Source organism: Leopardus geoffroyi, chromosome C1 (assembly GCF_018350155.1).
Source record: "Leopardus geoffroyi isolate Oge1 chromosome C1, O.geoffroyi_Oge1_pat1.0, whole genome shotgun sequence".
NCBI classification, from domain to species: domain Eukaryota; kingdom Metazoa; phylum Chordata; class Mammalia; order Carnivora; family Felidae; genus Leopardus; species Leopardus geoffroyi.
This window is the reverse complement of record NC_059328.1, coordinates 207009716-207021195: the sequence shown is the minus strand read 5'-3', so window position 1 is coordinate 207021195 and position 11480 is coordinate 207009716.

The following is an 11480-nucleotide window of genomic DNA, read 5'->3' as shown; positions in this document are numbered from 1 at the left end:
AAATTCCTCAATTTGAAGGTAAGTGGCCTAGAATAGACAATAAGAAGAACATTATAGGGGCACCTGCGCGGCTCAGTTGGTTAAGGGTCTGACTTCTGCTCAGGTCCTGATCTCAGGGTTCATGAGTTTGAGCCCCGCATCGGGCTCTGCACTGACAGCTCAGAGTCTGGAGCCTACTTTGGATTCTCTGTTTCCTTCTCTCCTGCCCCTTCCTCACTCGTGATCTCTCTCTCTCTCTCTCTCTCTCTTTCTCTCAGAAATATTAAATGAATAAACTTTTAAAAAAATTAAAAAAATAACATTATAAACCACTAATAGGCATTAAACTAATAGATTTCAGCTACTATTTTGTCCCCAAGGCTCCTGTGTCAGGAATGCAGCAAAATAGAGATGAATCCCTGCTCTTGTGTGCTCTTTTTCATCGCTGTGCGCCCTACCGCTCCAAGTCATTGGAGAGACTGCCAAGGGTGGTGAAATAGCTTGATTCAACTACAGGCATTGACTGTGGTCAGGCAGTGGAGTAGGGGCTTTCTCCATTTAATCCCACTTAAGCCCCTGTGCCTGCAAAGCCCCTCAGATCAGCCATGGCTGTCACTTCTTTCCAGAGTCTCCTAGAGGCAACCCACAGAATTTGACTTCTGGAGAGCAGTTTGACAACCAAAACTCTAAAGGAAACAGCATTTAGCTCAAAGGCAAACATCACCAAGTAATTACACCCAGGTAATTACACTTAAGTTTTTATTTAAATTCCAGGTAGTTAACGTATACAATATAATATTAGTTTCAGGCATACAATTTAGTGCTTAGTGACAGAATTTAACTTCTTGCCTCAGTTTTCCCAGAACCTAACCTGATTATGCCTCTTTCAGGGACTCTTCACCTTCTTTGAAGCTCCTCGGATGCAACCTTCTGCCATGCACCTGTCGTGCACCTTTAAGCAAATGCTCTCCCCATCTGTAGCTTGGTGGTTGGTGACACCTCCCACGCAGTGTGATTCCACAGCTTAAAGAAGAACATGTGAATTAAGCCAAGCAGACAGCCTAGAGCCTAGCAAAGTCTCAGTAAAAGTAATGGCTGCTATTAGAAACCAAATCTTGTACATTTTTAAAGCACCAACAAAAAGGAAATGATATTCAACATTGAGATTTCTGACATTTATTGTCTATAAAGTAACAGCGCTTTTTAGTCTTTCCTATCAGATGTTTGCTATTATGGAACAGGACTATTATTGGAATCCGTATGAATGCTCGAATTTTCATTTCCAGTTCATTATGTATCTTCAAACTTTTCTCTGCACTAGAGAAAAAAAAAGTCTTTAACTTTGTTCCATCCATGTACGAAGAGTTTTAGAGAAAGAACAATTAAATTTAAAAGGAAACTATTTATAAAGCTTTCAAAACTACAAAGGTATACTCACAAATATGTAAATACTTCGTTAAACCCAGAGTTAAAACATGAAACCGTCAAGTTATATAATACCTTATCTAGTATTCATGCAGAAGGGCTTAGTATTCATGTATTCTTAGTATTCTAGTATTCATGAAGAAGGGCTTAGTGGGCAAATTAGCAAATAGACAAGATTTCAAGGAAAAAGTTTTCAAATATTTCTAAGAGTTTTTAAAGTGATAATCTAAGTTCTAATCATACTTTGTTATTAATTTCTTTTAAGAAGGGAGACCCAGAAAATGTTACTTTTGATACTTTTTCTCCATTTAGTGTAAGAAGCTGAGAATAATAAAGCTACATTGAGGAAGGAAATAAGGCATGGGCTTTGTAATCTAAGATGCAGATTCAGATCTGTACTCAAGGACCTATTTATTTTTTAGTCTTTTAAGCTCTCAGACCCTCAGTTTTCTCATCAGTAAAATCAAAATAATACTTTATATCAGAATTATTTTGAGAAATCAAAGTATGTTAAGAATTCCAGCATTTCCTTATTAAAATAATAATTGCTTTTAAAACATTTCTAATTCAATCATATTATTTCATGAATATTTCATTTTTCATATTGTTTCACTTTATATTAATTTAAAAGTTTTATTTTATATAGTTAGCATATAACACATCATGATGATCTGGACAATTTCTTCTATTAAAACCTTGGAAAAGAATATAATTTATTTGAAAAATATTCTACTGAGATATTTTGGGCCACAGTTAGCTACTTTAACTTCTCTCTTGAAAAGAATGTTCCAAATTTGATCTAAAAAATAGTTCCCCTGATAACTATAAACATAGGAGCCCAGCCTATATTTTTTATGGAAGCAAAATTCCTGCCAATCTCTCTGACACTCTTGCTTACAGAAAGTCTGAAAAATTCAGGCCAATATTGCTTCACAGTATTTTTTTTTCCATTTCTTTATATAATCCAGTAGAGTTTCAGGGAAGGAAATCAAATATAGAAAATAAATATCATAAAGATTTATATTTTAGTTTGAGAATGACGTCACCAAGTTGGCCACAGAAGTTGTTCCTGACTTTGTTCCCCATAACGAGAAAACCAATAACTACTCAAGAACACTGAGAAAATCCTAGAACACAGGGTTGAGGTTGAAGAGGCCAAGACAAACTGCATGGGAAAAGTAAGAGAAGCGGCCACACTGAGTGTACTGCCCCTCCCCCACGCCAGAGCTGCACCACAAGGAGAGGTCTACCTGAAACTCTGATTCCTCCCGTGAAAAAGAGAACCCAGAGAAACAACAAGCCCCTCGGCCCCGCCCAGCATTGTGGGGCATTTTGCAGGAGCCCCTACTCTGATCTTGCACCACAGGGAATCTTCAGGGCTCAACCACTAAGAATCAGGGTGTGATGGAGAAGGGGAGAGGGGCTTGCAAGAACCAGCACACAGATCTTGGCAGAATAATACCTGCAATATCCAAGTAGCAATCCCAAACAGCAGATTTGCTCATCTGCAGAACCAAATCGGGGCCTTCTTTGACCAGAGAACATGGCAGAATGCAGATTTGCCTGATTTTAATACTCAAATGAGTTTTGCTGACCGTAGAGCCCCCTTTTTCCAAGCAAGGGGCTGAATCACAGCTCCACCCACTGTACAGAGTGCCTTCCAAATCCATCTGATCAGGAAGGCTGGTGATACCTCCTGGAAGCTATAATGTCAGTAGTACTCAAGCCAAGATGTAGGCAAGCAGAGCTACTTACATCGAGACCAGTCAGTACCAGCTGTACTTTCAAGGTATCGAAAGAAAATAACACTCAACCAAAAATTCTATACCCAGTGGAGTTGCCTTTCAGAAGCAAGGGAGAGATAAAGACTTGTCTTTATCGGAACAAACAAAAGCTGAGGGAGTTCATTACCACCAGACTTGCCTTACAAGAAATACTAAAGGGAGTTTTTTGTGTGGAAGCGAAAGAATGTTAGTTTACATCATAAAAACATACAGGTAGAATAAATCTCAGTGGTAACTGTAAATTTACCAGAGTTAGAGTTAGATTCTGCCATATGATGATAGTGGCACATAATTCATTTACAATGCTAGTTTGAAAGTTTTTAAAAAAATGAACATAATAAAAATAACCATAGCTATATAATCTATTATTAGTTACACAATGTTAAAAAAATGTAAGTTGTGGGGCGCCTGGGTGGCGCAGTCGGTTAAGCGTCCGACTTCAGCCAGGTCACAATCTCACGGTCCGTGAGTTTGAGCCCCACGTCGGGCTCTGGGCTGATGGCTCGGAGCCTGGAGCCTGTTTCCGATTCTGTGTCTCCCTCTCTCTCTGCCCCTCCCCCGTTCATGCTCTCTGTGCCAAAAATAAATAAACGTTGAAAAAAATGTAAGTTGTAATAGCAATAATCTAAAATATGAGGGAAAGGAGAAGTGAAAGTGTAAATTTACAAATTCTATTGAAGTTAAATTGTTATCAGTTTAAAATAAGGTGTCATAAGTTGAAGATATTTACATAAGCTTTATGTTAACCACAAAAGAAAAGCCTGTGGTAATTACACGAAAGAACACAATAAAGAAGTCAAAGTATGCTGATTCCAAGATATCAAAACACAAAAAATACCAAAGGATAAGAAACAAGGAACAATGGATATACAAAACAACTAGAAAACAGGGGTGCTTGGGTGACTCAGTCGGTTAAGTGTCTGACTTTGGCTCAAGTCATGACCTCACAGTTCATGGGTTCGAGCCCTGTATTGGGCTCTGTGTTGACAGCTCAGAGCCTGCAGCCTCTAGCCTACTTCAGATTCTGTCTCCCTCTCTCTCTGCCCATCCCCCACTTGCACTCTGTTTCCATCTCTCAAAAATGAATAAATGTTTAAAAAAAAGAAAAGAAAACAGAAAATAACTAACAAAAGCACAACAGTAAGTCTTTACTTATCAATAATTACTTTAAACATTAATGGCTTAAATTCTCCAATTAAAAGACACAGAATGGCTGAATGGATAAAAAACAGATCCAGCAATATGCCACCTATAAGAGACTCATTTAGCCTTCCTTAAAGACACATATAGTCTGAAACTGAAGGGATGGAAAAAGACACTTCAAGCAAATGGCAACAACAACAACAACAACAAAAGCATAATATCTATATTTATATCAGACAAAATAGACTTTAAACTTAAAATGGTCAGAAGAGACAAAGAAAGTCATTATATAATGATTAAAGAGCTCAGTATATCAATAAGATATAAAAATTATAAATATTCATCCACTTGACATTGGAGTACCTGAATATATAAAGCAAAAACTTACAAAGCTAAAAGAAGAAATAAACAATAACACAACAATGTCGTATTTAATACCCTAGTCTCAATGGTGGATAGAATTATTTCTATCTGCAGATGACCTGATTTTATATATAGAAAAACCTAAAGACTCAATCAAGATGTTGTTAAATCTAATCAATGAATTCAGTAAACTGGCAGGGTATAAAATTAATGTACAAAAATCAATAGCGTTTCTATACACAAACAATGAATTTTCTGAAAAAGAAATAAAGAAATTGATCCCATTTACAACAGCATCAAAAACACTAAAATACTCAGGAATAAATTTAACTAAAAAGGTGAAAGATCTCTACTATGAAAACTACAACTACGAGACACTGAGGAAAGAAATTGAAGAAGACATAAATAAATGGAAAAGTATCTTGTGTTCACACAGTGAAAGAATTAATATTGTTAAAATGCCAATACTACCAAAAGCCATCTATCTACAGATTCACTGCAATCCATATCAAGATTCCAATAGCACTTTTTACACAAGTAGAACAAACACTCCTAAAATTTATATGGAACCACAGAAGATCCCAAGTAGCCAAAGAAATCCTGGGGAAGAAAAACAAAGCAGGAGACATCACACTTCCTAATTTCAACCTACACTGTAAAGTTATGGTCATTAAAAAGGTATGATAGTAGCATGAAAACAACTAGGCCAATGGAGCAAAATCAAGAGTCCAGAAATAACCCAAGCATATGCGTTAAACTAATATTTAACAAGGGAGTCAAGAATATGCAATGGAGAAAAGACAGCCTCTTCAGTAATTAGTCCTGAGATAATTGGATATTCACATATAAAAAAGGAAAATGGACCCCTTGTCTTATACCACTCACAAATATGAGCTCAAAATGGATTAAAGACTTAAGTGTAAGACCTGAAACCATGAAACTCCTAGAAGAAAACATAAGAATAAACCTCTTTGATATAGGTGTCATTAATGGATTTTTGGATATGATACATAAAGCACGAGCAACAAAATTAAACACACACACACACACACACACACAAGTGGGACTACACCAAACTAAAAAGCTTCTGCCCAGCAAAAGAAACTATCAACAAAGTGAAAAAGCAATCTATGGAATAGGAAAAAAATATTTGCAAACCATATATCTGATTACAGGTTAATCCCCAAAATATATAAAGAACTCATACAACTCAATAGCAAAACAAATAATCCAATTTTTTAAATGAACAAAGGACCTAAAAGACATTTCTCCAAAAAGATATACAAAAGACCAAAAGGTATATGGAAAGATATTTAACATTATGAGTCATTAGGGAAATGCAAATTAAAACCACAATGAGATATAATCTCACTCCTATTAGAAATGGCCGTGGATCATCAAAAGACAAGAAATAAATGCTGGCATAGATGTGAAGAAAAGGGAAAGCTTGTGCACTGTCTGTGGGATTGTAAATTGGTAGAGCTACTGTGGAAAACAGTACTAAGGATCCCTCCAAATTTTAAAATAGAACTATCATATGATCCAGTAACTCGGCCTGGGAATACATACACAGGAAACAAAAACACTAACTCAAAAAGATATCTGCACCCCCATGTTCATAACAGCATTATCTGCAGCAGCCAAGGCATGAAAACAACCTCAATGTCCACCAGTGAGTTAATGTGTAAAGAAGTCGTGGCATATATATGCAATAGAATATTAATCAGCCGTTGAAAAAAAATGAAGATATCCTACCATTTGCAACAATTGGTTGGGTCTTGAAGGCATTATGCTAAGTGAAATATCACTTACAAGTGGACTCTCAAAAAAAAAAATAAAAACACCTCATAGAAAGAGATCAGACTTTTAGCTACTGGATGCATAGGGTGGGAGGAGGGAAAATTGGAGGAAAGTGCTCAAAAAGTACAAAACCTCCAGTTATAAGATAAATAGGTTCGAGATATATAATGTACAACATGATGACTATAGCTAACACTGCTGTATGGTACTAGGAAAGTTAATAGAGTAAATGCCAGGAGTTCTCATCATAAGGGGAAAACTTTTTTCCTTTTTTTGTTTCCTTCTTTTCTTTTTATTGTATCGGTAGGAGATGACTGTTGACTGAACCTATCATGATATCATCTCACAACATATGTAAATCAAACCATCATGCCGTATATCTTAAACTTATACAGTGATGTATGTCAGTTATTTCTCAATAAAACTGGGGGGAAATTCTTGCCAATTAAAAAAAATAATAATGAAAAAAATGAAAAAAAATTTACACTAAAAGAATTTTTAGCCAATTTCAAGGACTTGGCTTATTTTTAACACTTTGAGCCTCTTTCAAAGACATACCAAAAACATCTAAGGCATTCACGTAGCTGCCAGTTTCGAATCCTCACACAATGATAAGACAATGGAATTTTTAAATAAACCAAATGTGGTTTGGTTTTGTTGTTGTTGTTGTTGTTGGCCAAATGTTTTTTCTGAGTCATGTGAAAATGTGTTTAATACAATTGACCAAGGTGGTTTGGGTTTTATCTTCACATTCTCAAAGGACTGAATGGGAACTGGGTTTTGACAATTTGCCCAGGAGGATTTTTAGAGTGTGCTGTCCCCAGCAGGCATACTGGCACTCAACAGCCTCGTTAACATAATTCTGATATGCATGTCCCCTGAGGCAGTCCTTCCAGTCAAGGGTGGAGTCAAAGAAGTCAGCAGACAAAAGTCAAAGCCAGATGGAAAATCACAGACTCAACAACACAAATGTCCATTTTCTCAAGAAAAAAAAGGTGCGAGGTCACAGATAAGTTAACGTTCCTCCTTCTCCTAAGATGTGCAACAGGTTCTACTCTAGATGATGAGAACAGGGAGTCATTTTGGATCACACTATCTTTGTTTCAGGAAGCTCACCAGAAATGGCCCATTATGAACAAATTTTGAAGCAAGTCCCTTTCAGCAGTTCTAGGGGAAAAGTTCAGGAATGTTATTGGGTGTTGCAGTGGTCTTGAACTCAAATCTTACTGGCAGTCAAAATGGCTGTGTCCCTCCCAATTAATCAGTTTGAAACTGAAAGTTTATTCAGAGTCTAAGGACTCTTTTATTGGATAGGGCAGACACCTGTCTTTTAGGATCAAAGCTTTAAGCTCAGTCTATTTAGACTGAGACCAAATAGTAAGAAAATAAGAGAGGGGTGCCTGGGTGGCTCAGTAGGTTAAGCATCCAACATGGGCTCAGGTCATGATCTCATGGCTCTTGAGCTAGCTCCAGCCCTGCTTTGGGCTCTGTGCTGACAACTCAGGGCCTGGAGCCTGCTTTGGATTCTGTGTCTCCATCTCCCTCTACCTCTCCCCCACTCACCCTCTTCTGTCTCTCTCTCTTTCTCAAAAATAAACATTAAAAAAATTGTAAACTAGTAAATAAGACAACCTGATAGGAAATTTCCCAGGAGTAAGAAGGTGGAGTCTAGCTGGAGGGCCTGGGTTCAACACTAGAGCCCCAGTATTGGGAACATCTAAGGGCTGATGACATCATGGGACCCTTCCCAACTAGTCACTATGGCAACCTGAGCATGTCCTCGAGGCAGAGTCAGCTTAAGACCTTCAGAGACCCTAAATAATGAGAAGAGTATGTTTCCCATCGGATTATCTTTCAAAATATATGTCCCTGCCTTAAATGTCATCCAAAATATAATTATACTAAACTGTAAATAAGGGTAAGAAAACCCAAGGGTGAAATCTAGCCCAGAATGCCTACTTGATACTTCTATTGCAAGATCAAATCTTTCAAAAGAATCTTTTACTGCAGTTTTGGTGCCCCGTTGTAATCTGGATTTAGAGTTATCTAGCCCTTCCTTAAGTGAAATAGTTGACTGGGAACTCAAACAGTCCTAGCTTTGGGACCCCGGGCCTATTTTCTTCCTAGAGAACCCAGAGCTAAATGGACACGGAGTGATCAAGAACCCTCTCACTGTCGGTGTGTTTCACAGCCAGAGTACTTGTTAAGTTCCTCAGGCTTGCACTGGGTCACCAAATTTCATGTTTCCAGCACAACACCATAGAGGCAGAGGCCAGAGCTGGGCGATTTTCCAGGCAAAACAAAATGTAAGCTGAAGATAGGGCAATGGGATGAAAAGAGAACACCGAACAGAGAAATATTGTAAACAAAAAGTCAAAAGAATTTTATGGTGAATTGGGGTTCTGTATGATAGGGATGGTAAGAATAAGGGAGGGAAAGTTTCTTGCTTGGATTGCAAGGATGATGGTAATGCTACCAATCAAGGTAGAAATTCTAAGAGGAGAAAAAGGAGACAGTTAAGGCAAGAAAATGAAGAGAGACATGATGACTTGGGTTTGTGACAGGCTGACCTTGCTGGCTGTCTCTCCCTCTAGAGCTGGCTATCCCTGGAAGAGGGAGTACACGTGTAGATCTAAAGCTTATAAGAAGGAGGACTGGAGGTCACCCACCCAGATGGTTGAAGATAAGAGGTCTATGGGAACAACTTTAGTGTACAAAAGAATCCGATGTAGTTGGATCAATAACAGAAAAGTGGCCACAACAAATAAGAAGGAAAAAAAGATTATAGATGGAGGAGTTAACCTGAGAGGAAAGGGAGAAATTCTTTCTCTGAGAAGGAAAAGGAAGCAGAAAATACTGGCCAAGGTGGCTATATCTGAAGTAAAGAAGAATTGAAGAAGTTCCTCTCAGGTAGACTTGCCCTTCCAGAAATTAGGATGCCATTCCTGAGCATGATCAGGTAAGAGAGAAATGAAAGACACAAAGAGAACAAAACAAGATGGGAAATGCATAAGAAACCATTGGGGGTCAAGGTAGAAAGGGGGTAAAAACCCAGGATCATGAAAAGAGCAGCATCCACTTGAGAAGTGTCCAGAAGAAAAATGAGGCAGAGATCAATGAAAAAAGTGAAGTAGAAAAATAACCAGTTGCATATCTTCAGATTTATATTCCATAGTTTGGGTAAAAATCAGAAAAATGATTCCTAAGTAACCACAGACAACCTAAAAACTGACATTTTCCTAAGGAATGGGTTCTGTTCAGGTTTCAGATCTGACAGATAGCCTTTTCTCAAATCAATGAACCATATTTTTAGCGTCTCTAAAGAATAAGTTGGTCATCAGAATGTGATGTTGTCTTTACTGTGTATTTTTTGTTCCAAAAAAGTCAATCTGAAAGAAGCGTATTAACAAAAATTAATCATGAGCCTGAAAGGTTTCTTCAAAGTCCACCTTTGGTTCTGGTTACACATATGGATCCCCTAAGACCAAGAATAAATGGTCTTATAGGCTTTCTCACCTATAATGAGGTGTTAAGAGTCCCAAGAAAATGCAATTCAGCAAAAAGACTTGGATCTTCCAGAAGGGTGTGTAAGGCCAGGAAGTAAGTTTCATCGTGCCACCTTAAGCAGAACAAATCATTCTGTCAATTAACGAAATCTCTCCTTTCTCAGACAGATACATTTTGGGATGCTGGCAATTCTCCTCTCAAGGCAATATTTTACAGTTTTCATACCACAAAATTTTTTTCAAGCACACATTTTTCTTATTTCTAACTCACGGTACCTGGCTAGGGATTTTATCTGTCTAGGTCTGTTTCTCCACTGGCAAGATTTAAAGACATTAGGGAAGGTAGTCTGAGCAGTGTTCAAAGTTAATGTCAAAAGGGCATCTCTTTGGTAAATGGATAACTGCAGTTTCATTATCCATTTAGGGACTGCTTTCCTTGTTCTTTGCAACCGAGATGCAAGGTGATATCTCCACGTGTACCGAAATCTATATAAGATTGCATCAAAATTTCAAATCTAAACCTTGTGCAAGTCCAAACCCATCTTCCATAATTTCTGCAGACTCCTGGAGGAGCGTTTGGTCTCAGATCTTCTAACCCTAACTTTGGCCTGCTCAGTTGATGCATTGTCTTGCCATTTTGGGTCTGCCCTTGTGGACCTAGATGTGGAACTCAATTCTTCCTTCCATTTTCCAATGTCTCAAGGAAATAGGGGAGAGGGATTTTGACTTTACTACAGATTTGAAAGGGATGCAAAGGATATAAACAGAAATATAAGCAACGCATTTAAAAATCAGGTATCCCTACTCTCAATCTATTTAAGCGCCAGGCCACCTGTGTATTGGGTATTTCCACTGGCCAATTCATCCCTATGGAACCCAGTCTCACTCTGTTCCTCTGAAAGCAGAACAATTTTTATTTTCTTGTTCTGAGCACTTTGTCTGTTTTATTGCTTTGGCTCTATGTTATTGACCTCAGGCTCTTTCTCACCTGCTCTCCCAAATGTCTTAGTAAAGTGTTATTATAAACAAAGACAGTTTACTCCCTAAGAAGAATTTAAGTGCCAACTGCTAAGAGAATATATTTTTCACACAGACTCTCCCAACACACACAAAGTAACGGCAATCACGCTGCTGAATTAAGACCTATCATATTTCCGTAGCTCCCACACACATTCCAAGAAGCTCTCATGGTCTGGTTCACAAAATGACATTGGCCAGAGGCTCAGCATCAAAGACATAGAGGCCTTGAAAGCTCCAACAAGCCAGAGGAGGGTTGATGTTCCCCTCCTTGGAAAATAGCAGTGGTCGTCAACCGCACAGACCTTCCCAACAGGGAAAGCACAACTCACACTTACGCTGGGTGGCCTTATATGGAAAAAATTGTAGACTGTTTACAAATTGAAGACCATGTTTAAAACCATGCAAATACTTTCAACACTTGAAGTGATATTTGTAAACGATTATGTAAAGTTCTTTCTAT